The 20,701-nt window shown below is 34.8% G+C and overlaps 1 protein-coding gene across 1 annotated transcript in view; it reads left to right on the top strand.

Annotated features, from left to right (window-relative positions):
• Positions 1–4,449: 4,449 nt before the first annotated feature.
• Positions 4,450–20,701, top strand: part of LOC145678640 (aminopeptidase N-like) — a gene marked incomplete in the record, with an annotated part of 683,740 nt that continues 667,488 nt past the window's right edge. Inside the window, 1 exon segment of the mRNA XM_081749006.1 lies at positions 4,450–4,808.

The raw sequence follows: 20,701 nt of genomic DNA on the forward strand, positions 1-20,701 counted from the left end.
CCTATCCTTGCTTTTATTTCACATTCTCACTTCATGTCATCACTAAGAATACTACCCAGATAACGAAAACTATTCACTTGTTCTATTTTCTGTCCTCCCACTTTTATATTTGACACAGACCGCTTCGTCCCAATCACATGGCTTTTGTATTTCTAACATTTATTTTCATCCCATGCTCTTCAAAGCCCTTCCTTAGGTTTTTAACATCTTATTGATTTTCTTTTTAGATTCTGCAACAAGCGCCATATCGTCTGCAAATCTTATACATCTAATCATCCTACCTCTTACTGAAATGCCGTCTTAATCATGTAGACTCTTTTTCAGTATCTCTTCTAGACAGATATTAAATAGTGTTGGAGACAGACAGCATCCTTGTCGAACTCTCCTTCCAATTACACTCTTCTCCATCAGTTCTTCCTCTATCCTAACACTTACTTGTTGGTTCATATATAAGTTTCTTTTGAGTCTTCGATCTTTTAATTCCAACCCAATCTTCTTTAGAACTCCCAACAACAATTTCCAATTCACGCGGTCAAAAGCCTTTTCTAGGTCAATAAATACAGCATACACCTCTTTCCTTTTTTTCTCTAAATCTTTCACCGATCGCTCTTAATAATCCAGTAACATCTCTTGTGCCTTTACCTCTCCTGAGTCCGAACTTCTCCTCCTCAACTGTTTCATTTGTTCTTCCATATAATCTTCTTTTCAGTATTCGGGCAGAATTTTAGCTGCATGAGATATGAGACTAATAGTTCTATAATCCTCACACCTGTCTGGATTCGATTTCTTAGCCATCGGTATCATGATCGTCTTCAGAAAGTCTTGTGGCCACTCTCCTGTTTCATATATTTCATTGCATAGTCGGAACAATTCTTTCTTTCCCTTGTCTCACATATTTTTAATGAGTTCGATTTATATATTATCTATCCCGGTTGTCTTTCCATACCTAATCTCAGATATAGCCTTTTCAAACTCATCCCGAAGAATACTAAATCCTTTGTCATTCTCTCCTACGTCATTTTCTAATTCAACAGTTAGGCTACAAGGTCTATTCTTAATCTCATATAAGTCTTAAACATATTCTTTCTACTTTCCTATGACCTCATTTCTCTCGCTAGTGTTGGGAAGTTACTTTTTAAAATCCTGTAGGTTTCTGGAAAAGTAAATGAAACAAAATAATTAATTTCCGTGTTACAATTAAATTTAAAATAGTCAAGTTTTACTTTGTTTTAAACACATACGAGAAACATCTACAAATATTTATCATAAATTATGAGGTTTCTAGTTAATTATTTATGCCTTGATTAATTTGGACTTCTAATACCTGATTGGCAACTGAAAAATGAGAGAAGGAGAGTTGAATTGGAATCCGAAACCTGTGTTGAACTGGAAAGTTCATATGAATCACAGGGCCAGACCTTGAGAGACAAGCTGACGGATTATTATTATTATTATTATTATTATTAGTAGTAGTAGTAGTAGTAGTAGTAGTAGTCTAGTGAGTCGTTTTTATCTACTACCGACTGTGGTTCAGACTGTCTAATCATAGATGGGTCAGATGGTGGTAGCCTACTATAGAGTACAGTATAAAATAAAATGTTGATAAATCGTCAGCCGTTGTTAACATTTAGCTGTTGTTTATTGTCTCTATTCAGATATATTTTCTAAAGTCATAATACAAAATAATAGGTATGGTATCGAGACGAGACGAGACTTGATGTAGTGTCGGTCTCGTCTCGAGCCGAAACTCATCGTATCTGTCTCGATCTTCTTTCAATCAATATGTGGTTGCGTCGATCTCGGTCTCGAGAGCTAAGTCTCGATCTCCTATCCGTCTTGCCTCGATAATCTCGAAATAAATTGTTAAATTAAATTGTGTAAGTAATATCATATTACAGTTTAACGTTTCTCCTATTTACTTTTTTTAAAATCATTCTTGACTATAGAATTATTATAGGCCGAAGTCGTGCTAAGCTTAGTTACTAAAAGTCGTGCTTTTTGTGCATGTATACACGGGTTCAATTCCCACCGGGTGTTTGAAACATTGGATGAAACTTGATAAATGATTCAAATATCATTTAAGTTATTTATTTTGTTTTAAATATCCCCGTCTACCGAAAAGGGACAATAAACTATATCGTATTAGTTATGTATAAAGACATAGAAATCGACTACTAATTCAGTGATTTATCCTGTCCAAATGAATCGTTCAAAAAATCAGTCACTGTTTGATCTCAAACTGGAATTATTTTTCGTGGATCATTAGTCTTATCATCATGTTAATCGAAATCAGTGCTACACAAATTAAAATGAATTTTGTTACAAATTGGACTGATGGCAAACCTGACAGAATCGATATATTCAGTTCCACGCTCTAGCCGATTGTTGAGTGATTGGTTTGGAGGTTAGTGTCCCTATCAGTACCGAGGTAGGCTTACAGCTTAAGGTAGAATTCGAAACGTGAGGTACCACTAGAAATCGAACTCGGGTCTCCCACAAAAAAGGCACGTGTGTGAACTATATTACAAGGAGAGAACTATGATCGCCTTCACCACTCAAGTTTCCTTAGATACGTAGTTTACAGAGGCTAGGGTGATTCCTGTATTGCTTCTTCTTCTTTTTTTTTAAGTTCCACGATTATGCACCGAGGCAAAGAAATATGACGGTGATAATGAGATGGATGATAATGATGAAATGAAAAATGTCAGAGGGAACGGAAGAAAACCCACGAACATGTTGTTTATAAACAACTAAGCGAACTTTCAGGAACTGGAATCGAACCAGGGATCCCACGTACTAGGGGTAAGTGCTCTTCCACTGAACCCGCTGGCCTAAGCATTTCAAACGAAGATAAAAAAAAAATAGAGCTTCCACCCCCGTGGATGGAACCCAATTTGCCAAGTCGATATGTAGACGCCTTGCCGACTTTTTTTATTAGGCCTATTATTATTATTATTCGCACCAACCGGAATTGTTGTCTCCATGGTCATCTTCTTCAACATTATACTTAATCTACACGACAAGAACACAAACAAAGAAATATCAAGAATATTTTAAAAACTCCCACGGTCATTAGAGGAATTCGAACCCAGGATGAATGGTGCCTTCCGGTTCAAAGCCGAACACCCGAAACCATTCGGTTATTGCCACCGACTATAAGAGAATATTGTGCACTACAAAGTTATATGGCCTGGGATACATCCAGGCAGGGACGGCTCTACCATATATGCAACACGCGCATATGTAGGGAGCGGCAAGTTTCGACGAGTGGCAAAATTTATTTGAACTATATTACTTAAAATAAATATTTCTTGCTGGAAACAGACTTCATGATGATGGTAGATAAATTTATTAAGCTACTTCTATTTGAATTCTACATTCGTAAATCATATTTAGGTCGAATTAGTTTAAGGTTACATGCACAGTGCTAAAGCAAATAGTCAAACAAATGCCAGCATAAATTGCTTGATTGTTGTCAAATACAATAACTCAAACAGAAACGAACACCTGTTCCATTTAGTTAGTTATCACCGTTTTGATATGAAAACTAGTCTTGAATTTGTCACAAACAAGTTCGCTATCATTGAAGGAGGAAACATTTTTTTTTTATGTTTTAAAAGATGTAGAAGAAAATCAAGATATAAAAATAAAAGAGCTAGTCACATTGGAATTGCAATCTGATATATTGAGATTGAAGCTGAACTATTCTATAAAATTCTATAAAAAGGATTACCATTCTTTGCAGGTGTTTCTTTTATCTTTCACTAACATAATAGATTATTACTTAAAGAAAAACAGACATAACGAGATAGTACTTGTAGTGTTTAGTTTTATTGTTCATGATTGAGTAGCATATTTGAAATCGTGGCTTTTAAGATATATTATTTCTGGAGAAAGGGGGCGTAAAGTGATGCCATTGTAGAGACGGCAAGTTGTCTATTGCAGACCCTGCAGCCAGGGACTAAACGCGCAAAAGGTGAGCGCTCTACCACTGAGCTACCGTGCTTCAACAACTTCTCCATCGCGGCTATTTATTTTACATAGGACTGACTGCAAAAGTAGACTACCGTATATTTTCATTTTATGCTGTTACTCAACCCGTACTCTAATAACACTTTTTTTTTTTTTTTTTTTTTTTTTTTTTTTTTTTTTTTTTTTGAGCGCTTGCTCTAAATTAAACGCTGGGACAAATTTTTGCACGTGCTTGCTTTGAAGACAGGCACATCTTCCGCAGTACTAACACTATGCAAGTGTGATAGATGAGAAATTAAGATGATGAAATGAGTGTCTCTCTACTTTTTTTTTTTTTTTTTTTTATCCATCTCTCTTGTCTCATGTTATAAATTATATCCTTCGTCTGGGCCGGCTTGCGACTGCCTGTTCTGTTGTGTCAGCCCCGCAATGTGCGTAGTAATCCTCTCGCGAGGAAACTCTCGCAAGGAGACCGCCGTTGGATGTTTTAGTAGCGTTGGAGTCCTCCGGTGCTCTGACGGCTCGTAGTGCGGGGTCTGTATTCATTGGCTTCTATCCACCAGTAGCGGCGATCGTAAACATACGATATCTCGTAATCCAAGCAAAACTTTTCTCACCTTAAAAACATCTTTTAGTTTGTTTACATTAACTCTTTTGCAGTTTTTTTTTCCTGAAGTGAGAATCAACAAACAAAAACTTTTTTTTTAATTTACTTAAAAAGAAATTGTAACTTTTTTCTTCTTTCATCGTGGACTATTTGACAGTGTATCAAGTGTGCTTCAAGTGCATATACATGTGTGTCCGTATGTATTTAAAGTGACTGACAGCGGATACGGGTAAGTGTATACTTGATAACTCCCAATTAAATTGAAGTGAGAATCATTTGCATGCATGTCAGCCGATGAAGAACGCTTTCAAACATTTTAAGATTAACTTCTCTTGTAGTATGTTAGTTAGTTGATATTAATAGTTGTTCGATAAAATGTTGTATACAAGTTTTTTTACATGGAGTTTTAATAACTTTTTCCAGCGCCTACACTATAAATAAACTTTGATTCTAGAGTTTAGTATGCCAAGTGAGCTTTGTGGTGGACAAACACCGTGTGCGTGGGTTTTCTCGGGGTTCTCCCATTTCCTCCCACTTTCTTCATTCCACCATTTCATTCATTACTCATCATCACCGTCTCCTTTAGCCTAACAGGCATAGCCGTGGGACGTAAAACTAAAGATTTCATTTCATTTTCTAGAGTTTAGTGTAAAAGCCAAAATATATATGCACCATCCTTCTGGGATCGAATGTGCACGTACAATCTAACATTTATCATTTGGGACACATCACGATTAAGTTTAAACACTTAATGTTGTTGTAATGTCTTTTAATTTTAAACTGCTTAACTGAGGTTTTTGTATGTCTTTTGTATGCAGTATGAATAATTCTCTCAATCAATCAGCTTACATTACATACTAACTGGATTTAAACATACTACTAACTGGACATAAATCACAATAATAGTTACCGGTTATTTGTTAGAATTCTATTGTACTGTGCCGTACGTACCCTTTCGTATTCGAATGGCTATGCACGTGATTTCTGTGAAAATTTGTCTGAGTTCGATTCCAGCTTGTCTCAGATAAAAGCTCAAGTAGTAGCTGAAATCCGAGGTATACGTAGTAGGTTCTTTCTCGCATGGCCTAGGTGCTGGTAACTGAAATATTTATGCTCTTGAACGGTAAAATTTAGAAAGAAAATTATGAAACAATGAACGATTACTTTCATAAGGTATTTGATTTCATACATCTTCCAGGTATAACCAGTGATAATTACAGGGGTTGGTCATGGGAGATGGTGGGAAAATTCCCCCTTAGCTATAAAATTCCTCTCTAGAACCATGTCTACGTCCATGGTCTGTGTAAGTTACTAGTATATTCACAATACTACACACTTTTCGTCTCCCTGAATTGAAAGTCCCGTCCAAGGGGAACCTAAAGTCACCACTGGGCATAACTGAAAGACCAAAAAATAAAAAATAAAAATGTTGAGGATCTTTTAAAATTTTCATCATATTGTAATAGATTTTCTGAAGCTAAGAACAAGTCACCATCATCATCATCATCATAAAAGGTATTCTGCCATTTTTGGCAGGTTACTTCACGCTTTCATCCTCCACGGTCTTCAGCTAACCTCTTCGTCTTCACGCACGATTTTTTTTTATATATATATTATCCATCCATTGTAGCCTCCTTTGCCCCAAACTTGTCTCTCCTGCCACCATATCTTCTAGCACGTCCTACATGATCCAGTTTCTTCGTAGCCAATGATCCATGGACAAAACACAATATTGGAATAATATATCACCTTTCTCTATTTCTGAGATTTTCTTTTTAAGCAAAGGATATCAAAAGAATATGAAGGTCCTCATTTCTCTTTTGTGGCCAAAATATAGTGATTATTGTTTGCTTATCTTTGGTACTTAGTTCTTTCATAGGCCCTAATAGGCGCCATATTCATTCCCAGTGGTATATCATGAACGCCTTCAGTTTTCTTGTTCTGTTCTGTTTTTGTTCTGTTCTTTTCTTGTTTTTCGAATTGCCAATGTTGCTGTTCTACGTAGCTACACTCAAACTTCGCAAAGATATCCTTCTCTATCTTCACTTTTATCGATACATTCTTCAACGTCAGAAGCTTTACTTTCTGTTAAATCCATGTTTTTTTCGTATTTTATTATAGTTCCACTTCCCTAAACAGAACTAGGAATGCTTCAGCATCAACTGCTATTATCTTTGCGAAAGGGTGTAAGTCAACTTTCTCGTAACAAAGACGTAACTCACATCTCACATTGAACGAAAAGAAATTAACCTGTTTAACCCCTTTCTGCATGATTTTTTTTTCTTTGGGAAAAAAAATCAGTATTGGAAATCCTCATATGGGAACTTGAAAAATGAATTAAAACTTGAATTTTAGATTTTTCACTTAATTCCGACGAGAAATAAGTAAGTGTCATATATGCCACACTTACAACTCTCAAAGAACATGCCTGATGACACCAAAATCTCTTATTCATACACGTCAATAACTCAGACAACAGACAAAACAGTCATTTGATGCCTTTGATAAACCACAAAAAAGCTAAAGTGAGAAAAGGGTATGTGCCATATATGGCACAGCATGCGATAAGAGGTTAAGTTTCAAAATATATACATATGTTGGAAGCTAATGCATTTATTTTTGATAGAATTCTCCCAATGTATTTTCATTACTTTAAAAAACATGCACTGTAATATACTATATGTTGCGATGATTCAGAGTTGAACATAAGGCTGCTCTCGCACATAACTGATTGGTGTTTGTATGAACAGGAGGAAGCTATGAAGTGTGTGGTTTTGATAAATTAGGAAAGGTCATCAAATTGCCATAGGTTGTGCAGCAACTGATCTGAACGCAGGATTTCCGGTTACAAACAAAGAAAAATGCTTCTAACACAGGATTCTGTATATTGGATTTTGTGGGTTCTATCATACCACTATGGTTTGATCTATTTAAACGATTCTTTAATTGAAATTTCCATGCGACAACAATCGTTAGTTCATCTCAAATATGAATTGATATGATCCAAGCAGAACGTAATTTCTGAAGAAAGAAAGTAATATGCTTTATTCGTTGATTGATTTTTACAGTTTAACGTCCTATTGAGGAGTGAGGCCATAGGCATATGATATGTGAATTTAGAGCTACGCAGGATTCGGACCACATGAGGTAACACCGGGAGTAAAACCCGGGTCTCCTACTCCGAAGACATGTGCATATACCCATGTAACCACGAGGGAGCTGAGATTTTATTAATACTAGCCTAATTACTAATTCTATGACTTAATAAAGTCGAAATTTATCGCCGGAGAAACCAAATTTATTAATGGCTCTTTCCTTCTGTTCAGCTCAACCCACAGAGAATTATTATTATTACCAGTAGAAAAATGAGAATGGAAAGGTAGTCAGCGACAAGATGGAACGAATATGTTGACAACGTATATGAGAGTAGGATGGACCATGTGAATTAGGAATTGTTGATGAAAGTTCTAAAGAAAGTTGGGTTTGAATGGAAAGATTGAAGATTCATTTGAAACTTGTATATGAACCAACAAGTAAATGCTAGAATAGGGGAAGAAATGACAGAGAAGAATGCAATTGGGAGGGGAATTCAACAGAGATGTTGTCTCTCTCCAACAATATTATCTATCTAGAAGAGGTATTGAAAAAGAGCCTACATAATCAAGACGACATTTTGGTAGGAGATAGAATGATTATATATCTACGGTTTGCTGATGATATGGCACTTGTGGAGGAATCTGAAAAGAAAACCAATGATATATATTAGTAAAGTTGATGAAGAACTATCAAGAATATGGGATGAACATAAATGTTAGAAAGACAAAAGCCATGGTGATTGGAACGAAGAGGTTGGTGTCAAATATAGGAAAAAGAAGAGAGAAAATAGAAAAAGCAACTAGATTTCTATACCCGGGTGGTATTATTAGTGATAATATTAAGCGTAAACGTGAAATAAAAGCAAGGATAGGCATGCCGAAAGAAGCCTTTAGGAAGAAGAAAACTCTGCTTTGTGGGACCTTGAATGAAGAGTTAAGAAAAAGGCTCATAAAATGCTACGTGTAGGGTATTGTAAAGTATAAGCAGAAACATGGACATTACGGAAAAAATAGGAAAAACAACTAGAACCTTTCGAAATGTGGACGTGGAGAAGAACGAAGAGAATTGTTTACTCGAGCGGAAAACGAATGAAAGGATGTTAGAAATGATGAGGAGGAAAAGAACGGTTTTAGGTATTATTGAGAAGAGAAAGAGAAACTGATTGGAACATTTGCAAAGAAGGAATTGTATCATGAGGGATGTGCTAGATGGTATGGTATCAGGAAAGGAAGAGAAGTGTCTAAGGAGGCTACAGTTGATGGGCGATATCGAAACAGAAAATTAGTACATGAAGGCGAAGAGGATAGTGAAAGATCATGGAAGCTTATCAGTTGTGGCAAGTGACCTGCCAATAATGGCAGAATACCTATGATTGTGATAATGATGACTTCTTTTAGAACTAACTTGACATGACTTGCCATTTTTCTTGAACAGCATTAATGTCTCTTTACGCAAAGCATTTCTACGCAACAGAAAAGGTTTCTTCATACGAGCGACATGTTTCATCCACCTTTCTTAATTCCACGGGGGCAATTAGTGTTCTCTACGAGAAGAGAAATAAGGATTTTTCGTCTTGTCTCGTAAATATATGCACAGCTCTCGTCGCCACTCTATGTTTGGAAAATTTTTCTCGTCCGATCTAGATATTTTTCTCGTCCCGTTTTGTAAATTTATACCCCAATTTTTTTGTTAATTTAAGCTATAGAAATTATCAGAATTCTCCAGCGTCACGAAAGATCTACAAAGAGATAAGAACTTATTTGTTGTTGGATTATATTTTGTAATAACTTGTATACTCTTAAACGTTGATAAGTGCTCACCATCATGTTTGTACAATATAGATCTAAGACTTAAGTGAACTAGCATTGCTCTCAAGACTCGAGAAATGTTTTGTCTCGTTTTCCAGATGAAACAAAGGAATTCTCGTCTTGTGAATAACACTTAAATGCGACTGGGAGAGATTTTTTTGTTCTCAGCAAATTAAATAATTTAACCAAAAGAATCACCAACTACTTTACCGTTGGCGGTCACCTGACGATTGTCTTTAGAAGTCTCTATTGCCAGCGTTACTTTGGGGACAACTGACCAGTATTTATTTGGAGCTCAACGTGATGGGACTTTCTCCATGACTTTCTAATCCTATTTTGTATCATAATATGTTTTATTTCGCATTTCTTTGGCGGTGGTAGTTCATGTAGTCGGATCCACGTCCACGTCTTATGTGATCTCGATGCTGAAAGAAGCAGTAAACTTGAATTCAAACCACATAGTTCTATTAAAGTATTTTGGTAATCATATCACGAAATAAATGGTATTTCTTATGAAATAAGAAATTATTGCATGATTAGCTTTTAATCTTTGGAAGGAGATCCACAATAGAGTAGTTAAAAAGCTATTAGACATTGAATTTAAATATCAAAAAAGTTTCAAGGTTTCAGGCCATGATTAGAAAGCAACATGAGAATATTGAAAATAACATAATTCAAGAACTATAAATCTAAAAAGAATTGCTTTAAAAAAATAGTATCATTTATGTGATCTTTATCATTTAATAGACATATCGAGAGGCAGTCAGTAGTTATTCCCCATCGTGGCGTTTCTCTTTTGGTTAATCTCGTGGCTTTTACACGCAAGAAGAATATCGTGGTGGCTTTTTTCCTTAAAAAAAACTGATTATGCTCAAGGATATAAAAACTCATCACTTGTCAATGAAATTAATCACTTTTCAATACAAAGTGTTACTCATTACTGTATTTAAAATTTTAACGGTTAATTAGAACCCAGAGTGACATAGTTTTCAAGATAAGCTACTCCAGTAAAACATAAGTAAATAAATTGTGAATATGTTGCACTAAATTCTTCATGTGAGTAGATAACTGTAGCTTTATTGTTGTGGAATTGGGCATTGTCCCTTCTTTTAGCTCTCCAACAACATCGTACTCAGCAGTTACTAGAATATATGCAGAGGATACAACTGAAATATATCAACATTTCTTTTTTCAATTGGCCAAAACTGTAAAATATCAACAAATGCTTATCTGACAAACTAAACATAACAACACACCGACAACACAATAACTGTGTCTTCATAAGATTTCCACTCCTTTTCTTAGCTCAGTGCTAGAGGAGTGGAAGTCTGATGAAGACACAGTTATTGTATTGAAACTGTTATATGTTTCTGTTTTTATATATTTTATCATAGCCGTGCTCAGTGTGTTGTTGTATTTAGTTTGACAATGGAAACAAGGCCTGCCATAATAGTTATGCATGTCTTTGATTGGTCAAACGGCTACTCAGTGTATTTAAAGTGCACTTTCATGAACAATTGTTTACTTTTTTCTTTACAACTAATCTACTTCGAATTATTAATCCCCAGTTATTACTCAAAATTGAAACATAATAGTTATTTTTCACTGCAAGTAAATTACTGATTAAAATTAGCCAAATTCAACCAACTTGTTAATGTGAATGTTTTAACACAAAGTCATGCATTTCGGTCATAGTTCTGCATCGATGTGATCAAATTTAGGGATCTTTTGTTGAAGATATGTTTTGGAATGTGAATTAAAATTATATATGACACCAACAGACAGGAGCGGATCCAGGACGGACTTCTGGGGGGCGGGTGGGTTGCAATACTGCTACATAGAGCTACCTTTAAGAGCTCCAAACTCTGGAATGGATTTTATTTATATATAAAATTTTTAAAAAATCCTCTTCTGGGGGGAGTGATCGCCCCGATCGTCCCCCTGGATCCGCCCCTGCCAACAGAAGCTCTTATCATGAATATAAAATAAAAATTCAATCATTGAAACTTCTGCATAACACTCCAAAAGGTTAGCAACACCCATCATAAAACATCTTATGCAACCACGGAAGCAACACGAACGGAAAGAGAGGAAATTATATTTCCGCCCATACTCCTACAAACTGTATTTCTGTTAACATATTGAACAGCAGTGTCATTTGACAATATTCAGATATATGTAAAAAAAAAGTCTCCAACTATGTTCATCTTTCAAATTAAATTAAAAAGAAAGAATCAGAAAGATGTCGCTCAAACAACATAAAATAAACTATATATTACCAACAAGAATGACACAAATTACTGTATTATTTTTCTTTCATTTTAAATATAATATCTAAAATACATAGCCTTTTATTTAAAATATAATAGATGCATTAGTTTGTTTTTTATCGAATATGAACTATCGTTTTGTTTCAATTGAATATTAAGAAAATGTAAATTCAAATAACTTATCATCTTCTTTGGTTTTGCTTTTGTTTCCCATGCAGTTTGAACTAAGGGTTTTGTCACGTTTAGATTCTGACTCATTACTTTAAGGGAACAGCCACGAATAGAATTTCCAGTAGGGCGAAAGCCACGACAGGGAAAATTCTACGGTGGGCAAAAACCACGCAATAATTCCAGAAACTTGATACGTCGACACAGTGAATTTCAAGGTTGCTTATTATTTTTGTTATCTAAGTTTCATCCCATTGTTTTACATAAACACTTTCTTTACAAACTCAGGAAGAATTTTTTAAAAAAATGAAATGAAATTTATATAGTTTCATGCAGTCACAATTTCAGGAAGTGGCCCGGGTCGAAATTCTACCACCACTACGACGGAGGTACGAACTTCCCCAAGGGATGTACAAAGTGGTTGAAAACAACACCGACAACGTTTGGGAGTTGTTCCTGACACCAAGATTAGACAAAAAAATATAGACCAACCTGGGTGCACAAATGCTTCGTTTCGGAGTTATAGGCTGCCGAAAATATATATATATAAAAAAATTTAAGGTCCATAGCTCAAAAATTATGAGACCTACCGTGGTCGGGTCAAGACTTTACTTATGACTTAAAAAACAATATTTCCCCTATCCAAAAATCCATATTTCAGAATCCTAAGGTACTCACGCAACAATTTTTAAAGAGGGAGTTTGACTACGGGCATATAAATAGAGGTTCTCAACAACTACCTCTATAAAAATTGTTGCGAAAGTACCTCAGGATTCTGAAATATGTATATTTGGATAGGCTACATACTACTTCCTAAATAAAGTTTCGACCCAACTGTGGTAGGTCCCATAGTGTTAGAGCTATGTACCTTTAAAGTTCATTTTTCTCATATTTTCGGCAGCTTATAACTCCGGAAGTAAGCATTTGTGCACCCAGGTTGGTCTATACTTTTCGTCTTATCTTGCTGTCAGAAATCACCTCCCCAACGTTGTCGGTGTTGTTTTGAAACACCCTGTATATCTATTGTACGTTATAGGTTTTCCTGATATCTCTAAGCGTTGATAAATGCTCTTTAATTGTATGTAAAATTATTTTATCGTGTTATACTCTTCATACTATGAACTATGTAACACTCTAACAGTGTTTAGAGATCTAAGACTTGGCTGAATTAGTGTTACCCAAGATGCTTGTGAAATTTGTCATCTTGTCTCGTCTCGAAAATGGGATGAAAATTGTTATGTTTGTCGCATCACCTCGAATTTAAAAATGTGCTACTCATCTTATTTTCATGAATAACACCATTTATCTGTGTAAAATGTAAAGGAAATATGGGTATAAACTTCGCTAGATTATTATTATTATTATTATTATTATTATTATTATTATTATTATTATTATTATTATTATTATTATTATTATTATTATTATTATTATTTAGTATATGTATTTATTTATTTGCGAGTATTTATTTTCATAATTATTATTGGACAGTTGGACAGTCCAAAAAGAGCTAAAGAACATTTTTTACTACACGGAAATGTTTTCAAAAATCAAAGCAAATTACGTACAGAAGACTGACGAGTACGCTTGGGAGGGTTTGATAATAAAAAGCAAAACAAGTGTAAACAAACAAATGTCATATGGTCCGTTTAATCAGAATTTATATAATAGATACCATGCAAAAGTAAAATGAATGATTTCCAAAAGGAAATACTACGTCAAAACGTAATCAGTTATTATTTGATAAGAGAGTAACATCATATTTAAATGGGATGTAACGTAAGACAGATAGGTTTCCCAGTTTAAGATAAGATCGATACAAAATTTACGTGCAGCGGGGTTCGGATGAAACATATATCAAAGATAAAACTGCATGACGTAACTACCTGGACCAATTCGTTATTCAAATATGAAATAAGGAACGACGTAGAAAGTTATCCTTTTACTTCGTCAGTGGCCCCGCGTAGCGTAGTCGCTAACGCTCTCACCTTCAATGCGAACGGTCCCGGGTACGATTTCCGATAGGGACATACCAGGCAAATGCCTGGATGGTACCTAACTTACGGGTCCCAGGCCTCTTCCTTCCTTCCCTTTCCTCAGATAGTGTGCTTGCCGACGGATGTCATCTCTCGTACATGACGGGCTAAATCGTCATAAATGCGGAAAGCAAAGAAACCTAAAATCCTAAAGTCCTTTTGGTTCGAGTGCCATTGGATGCTATCCTGATTTGAATCTTGAAAGAAAGTGCTGCAATTCGCCTTCAAATCTATCATTTATCTAAATTTCCTTTCCAGGTCTCAGTATTTATATATCCAATTTAAAATGGCTGAAGTAATTTTATGTACCTCATGATTATTTAATAAATAAACAAGTAAATAAATAAATGTCAATGCACCCTATAAAAATAACCTCTTATGTAGTTGATGTTGTATTTATAAAGGATTGTTAAGATTAGTGTTTAATAGACCACTTTTTAAAACCACTTTGGTCATTGGAATCTTCCAAAAAAAAAAAAAAAATTACGGTAAAGCCTGAAGCGTCAGTTGTAAGTTTTTTTTAACTTTTTACTGTGTAGTTCAAGAAGGCGCTATTCGTATTTCCCCCGTGTGCAACGGAACAAGAGGTATTAGTGTAAAAAACAAAATCGAAAAACTGGTTTACCTCTGGCACTGACGTCACTTTTGCCAATGAACGATCACGTCTTCTTAGTAAATGAAGGAAGGAAGAGTAGCTTCCAATTTTCCTTGAGCGTGGTAAGTATACACGGTGGATTGAAGTTCCTTACTTTGCATATTAGATGCTTTCTTGGAACGGTCTGCTGTGATCCCTAAGGCGATACAAGTTACATAGTCTATTATTTGATGGTCCTCTCTAAGTAGTTTCCCCAGGGTAGTTGAAGCGAAAAAGAATATGTATATATATATAAGCTACGGTCATTTTAAGTCATTCACAGGTGAAATTATGCTGGAGAAGAAGATTTCTAAATTGTGCGATGACCTGCCTTACTAATGCCAATGGTGCTGTTGTGTTAGCCTATAAAATATTTGTTTACAACTATTACCATTAACATTTGCTTTGACTCTGTGACTAAAGCTCATTTCCCTTATTTATATTGAACCAAAATATGATCAAGATCTTAAATACAGGTTGACATTCAAAACTCTGACGACCTCCAAACCAGAAGAATGGCGAATATTTGAAAATCTCAGTTTTGGGATGTTTATATATGTATAATAGGAAACAACTAACCGTGCAGTTCTTTAAAGAAAGGAAATTTAGCAAACGAAATGATAAAACGAAAAGAAATGCCTGTAAACAAACCCAAACAAGACTGAATAACTTGTTTATTGACTCCATCAAGACATAAACGGCATCTCCAAAAACAGTGACACGCCAACTCGGTAAATTTGAAAATGTTCTTCGAAATCCAAACCCAAAATCTGAAGGAAGGTTTTTGAACGTTAAGAGCCTTCATCCCGGCGAAATTAAAATACCGCTAATTTTACAGTAATTATGTGATATCTTCAAATAGATAAAAGATAATCGAAATGTGGTACAAGAGCGTTCTAGACAATATTACTTTACATGAGAACCGGTTGTCACGACTCACTTATCTACTTTCAATTTAGAGCCATTTTGAAAATCGGCATTTATTTTCGCGTTTCTAAACAGCTGAAAACGGAATGCCACTAGGTGACTTGTGATAACGGTACCTCACGCAAAATAATATTGTCTAGGGCGCTCTTGTTCCACATTTCAATTATCTTTTATCTATTTGAAGATATCACATAATTACTGTAAAATTAGCGGTATTTTAATTTCGCCGGGATGAAGACTCCTAAGCTGTAAATATATTTTTCTTTGCTCTGAACACAACTCACTCTGGCTTTGGAATTTCTTGTATACAATGAAAGACAAATTCTGACCAAAGCATATGCTATTTAATAAATAATCTCGTTACAGTTTCGGCAAATTGACTTTGCCTCCATCGTCAGACACATTATCTGATCAGATAACGTGTCTGATGAAGGCAAAGATACTTTGCCGAAACTGTAACGAGATTATTTATTAAATATATATGTTTTGGACAGAATTTGTTTTTTTATTTTTATTTCCTTATATTGCCACTAGAGTTATATTAGCAGTTTAAGGTGCGAACTTGTTATTAAAAAGGTGGAAAATTTTGATTAAAAAGTGCAAAATTTTGTGAGGAAATGTGCAAAATGTGCAAATTTCAGAAACAAATATTCATACAAACAGTGTTAAAACTAATTACATCATATACAGGTATTAAACGTTCTACGTAGAAAAAGTTCTAGAACATAACGTTGCTAAATAATAAGTCTAGAAATTTTTTAGAATAGACAAATTTAACATTTCAATTAAATTCAAAAATCCGAGAAAATATTAAAACAGTTAACATTTAATATTTTATTTCTTTTTCGTTGTGGGTGCAAATACGGTCACTAAATAAATAGGCTTGTTTGCCTATTTACGAGAAGTACTGAACAATATCTATTGGTGATAGATTTGATTGGTCAGTTTGATGTCCTACCTCACTTTACTTCCTACTCAATAGCTTTTGCCTAACAGACCTTCAGTGGAGCGATAGTAATGTGATTCTCATACGTACAATGTTTGTTGTCTAGTTATAGAAAACAAAAAGGTTCTAAAGGATCAAAAAAATAAAAGTTTTTAGAAAGTGTTGAAAGATATTACATTGCGAAATGGTACAAAGATGTGCTTCCATCGAAAAATAAACGTAATCAGGAGTGTTTATTTAATGTTTTCTTTGCAAGATAAACTAATTTGGGTAATTTAATAGGAAATAAAAATTAGGTGCAGTATCTAAAATTTCTACCTCTAAGTATCACGATCGTATGTAATCCAATGATTATTGTGAAATTGCGTCTCACTTGAGATCTCACGAGTCTGGCTCAATATCCTACATGAGGCTCGTGCTCACTAATCGCAAAGAGAATCACGATAACTCTGGCTCACATTCGATCGAGCCCGCAACGGCTCAACAAGGCTCACACTCATTAACCACATTCGGGCTTGCACTAGCTCGTGGTCGCGCTCAATAATAATATGGGTGAGTTAAGTGATTTTGTCACTTCCGCTCTCAACCTAAGTTCAATTATCCAGAACTCATATTTTCGGTTCCAAACAATATGTCGGCTGGGCATTAAAAAAACGTAGGTCAGTATTTTTTTTTTTAACTTTATTTCCATATAAATAAGTTTTCCTCCTTTACTTATCTTTGATCCATTTGCTCCTTAAATTCCCTCTTTCAGAAACTTATTTCAGTCCTCTCTTTACGAAGTCAGTGCAAAACATAATCACTGTAAGTTTCATATACAGCTCACGACTTTGGAACCCAGCGGAAACAAATGAACAACAAACACTGGTGGAAATACTTCATACTTAATCGTTCTCTACTTCGTTAACAACTTATATGGCTTGTATTTAGTAGTTGAGCTGAAGTCCAAATTAGCTTGAGAGCCGAGTTTGAACATCTACACCAGGTTGTATACCGTAATTTTAGAAGTTTTCATGCACCACTGGGATGATTTACCGTAAAAATTACGCTTTGTAATATTACAAATGAGCGGTATTCTTCTTCTCATTCCCTTTTTATCTTTTTCCATACTTCATATCAGATCCACGATAAGAAAAACTGACTGGTATGGTCGAATGATCTAAGGCGTTAGGCTGGCGATCGCAAGGTCTGCCTAACGTAGACTCAAATTCTGATCAGGACATTGGTGTTTTACCATTCGTTTCATTATGTTCGTTCATGCCTTATTGTATCCTTTGACCTAATAAGATGTTTAAACCTCTAAAATAAATATCGAATAAGAAATCTTCTCAATTTAACAGCGCAGTATCTTGGTTCTCTACTTAGCAACAATTATTGTTTTTAATGCATTATACGTAACGCATGATTCTGTTTACTCACGGAAAATGAAGTTTCCACAGCTTCAATGGACGATACGACTCTGCAAATCATGTCCTACCCTCTTTTTAACATTTTTTTTTAGTTTGTTCTTCCTAATCTTTCTTCTTTGCTAAGTTTAATGAAAGTGATCTCCAATTTGAACATTTTATTCACTTTTCAATTTGTATTCATATTCGCCCTATACAATACAATGATGCACAGATAATTTTCTAAAGTTTTGCTTCTTCTTAGGTCCTTATGTAATTTTTATATAAGAAGGATATTGACTATAGTAAAAACTTTTAGAAAATGAATTTCTTATACAGATTCACATTCAAAAATCAGTCAACCTCAAGACCAGAGGAGTGCCGGATTTTCGAAAATACCGGATTATGGATGGTAATGTATGAAGAGCTTATTCTTGAATGGAAACATTTGCATCTTCAGATTTTTATTTTCTTTTTTGAAATTGACCTTTAAACGGTTTCTCAATCTTTGGGATGAAATGTTCCACAATTGCTAAGTTTACAATAGACGTGAATGAACGACATGAATACATTTCCTTCTTTATATATAGACATTGCGAGTTACCAATTTTACATTGTGATTTCTAATAAAAACATTGTCCTTTGCATGAACTCCATCGGGTAATCCGATAGTGTTCATCCTATAGATTTTGAACGTTAAAAGTTAATTTAGCAGAAAACTGGAGATGAAAATATTCCCTTTTTTATTATAAGTTCCTCATATGCTTATATATTCAACAGAAAATGACTAAATGCACAGTCCGTTAAAGAAAGAAAATTAAACACCAAATCAAAAGCAAACGAAATTTTAATGTTCACAAATTGAATCTTTGCTGAATCAATAATGGGGTTATACAGTAGCAATTAAACGATTAAGTGAGAAGGGATGAGTAAGAACGCCTGTTAGCACATTCAAGCAAATGTCAACAACTATTATCGGCCATAGCGCTATCAAGACATAAACATCGTCTCAAGAAACAGTGCTGCGTCAACGTGGTAAATGTGGAAATACGTACTCTCCAAAATTCAAGTAAGAAATCTGAAGAAACCAGATTATCGATGGTTAGATATTTGAATGTCAATCTATCGTACAAATATCTACGTGGTAAGGTATTCGAAATCTACTTGCACATCTAAACAAGTCCTGTAGCAACTCCAAGTACAGCGATACCTTTCACAGGAGGTTATACAACATCGTGTGACTAAAGGACTAAGAGGTATTTTTGATACTCTTATATTCTTAGTAATAAGGAAACAAATTTACAGTTCGCAATTATTGACACAAGCTTTTATCAACCCAGGGTGTACGTCTTTTATTTCATTATTACAGTATGAACAAGGCGCCCATCAGGGGGCCAAGGTGGGGCGATCGCTCCCTCTAGAGGAAACTGTACTTCGAAAGATCGAAAACCCAATAGATTTTCAAAAAATATTTACCGCAAATTAGAGACTGCATTTGAAATGCCACTTATACTTGCCCCTCCTGGAAACTACAACACGGACGCCCTTGAATAAATATATCAAAATCAAAATTGTCCTCATCCAAAGGTAAAAACACAAGATATGTATGAGGTTCATTAGATGTTTCCGTTCTTCAAACAGTGGGATGTCTGAATTAAAAAAAAAAAAAAAATACACAATGTTATTGTCAAATACCTCTTAACCCTTTAGCGCGCAGCTTCGCATATATGCTAAGTTTGCTTTGAAATTGTTTTGCACCATCTATGTTCTAGTTTGGACATAAAAAAGCAGGTTTGCGTATCAGCTAAGATGCCCTTTCACTAATGAAGTTCTGAATTTTCCGCTAGATGTCATAGTAAACCAGCGTTGGACTCTTTGTCTTACTTGTCGCATGCGGAGTCACGTCATATTGTCATTTTTCCGCTTTCTTTGCTCATTTAGGTGGACAGCTTTGAACTGTTAACTTTTTCTGTGTTAGACAGAATTGAAATGTATGCAAAAGTGCAAGTACGATGACATTCGTCACGTTTTATTGGTTCTATCTTTTTTTAGTGGACTTTGCAGATGTCAACGCGCAATTTTGCATAGACCCTATATGCAAACACCATAAAATATCCCATAGACCCAATACTATTTGCATTATTTAAAAAAAAATCCCGTGTTTCCTACACCTATCGAAAGCACTTCAAATTAAAAAAAAAAAAATCAGTTTGATCGGGAAAATGGTGCTTTAAAGGGTTAAAGTGACTGTGAAACATACTGTAATTCTTCCCAGAAGCTTCATGAAAAATCACTTTATATGGGAAAAGGCAAACTTTGAATTTAGTGTACTCATATTTTGAGTTGAGTATTTTACATGTTGTGTAATTATCATCTTCGACTTTGTATTAGAGCCTATAGTAAAACTTAACAAAACATAATTGGTTGTCTTTACAGTGTATGTAATTATTATCTTCTGAGTTTCAGACTTTACTGAGGTTTCATTAACGATATCTTCTCTCTTTTCTTTTGCAAAGCGACAGGACAAAAGCACCACTTTCTGCCACGAAAATATGATAGATTTGATTTTGGGATGAACTCAAGATGAGAAAATTGTTTACCGCTAGACAAAGCTTTCTCATTTCTTCTAATGAAAAATTGAGATCATTAAAGATTAGCATGCCTCAAATTAGCATGCCTCTCGTGTAGTTTCCTGTTACAATAACCAATAAGCAGAATTATGTAATATTTCCGTATTTATGATATCAAATATAAATTTTGATACAAAAAAACTATTTCTTGTCCTGGATATATCGACATTTCAACTGTTTTCGATATTTTTTGATGTTATGGCATTTCGATATTTTCAAAAT

The sequence above is a fragment of the Thermobia domestica genome, chromosome 2 (assembly GCF_964235325.1).
Source record: "Thermobia domestica chromosome 2, izTheDome1.hap1.1, whole genome shotgun sequence".
Classification (NCBI taxonomy): Eukaryota; Metazoa; Arthropoda; class Insecta; order Zygentoma; family Lepismatidae; genus Thermobia; species Thermobia domestica.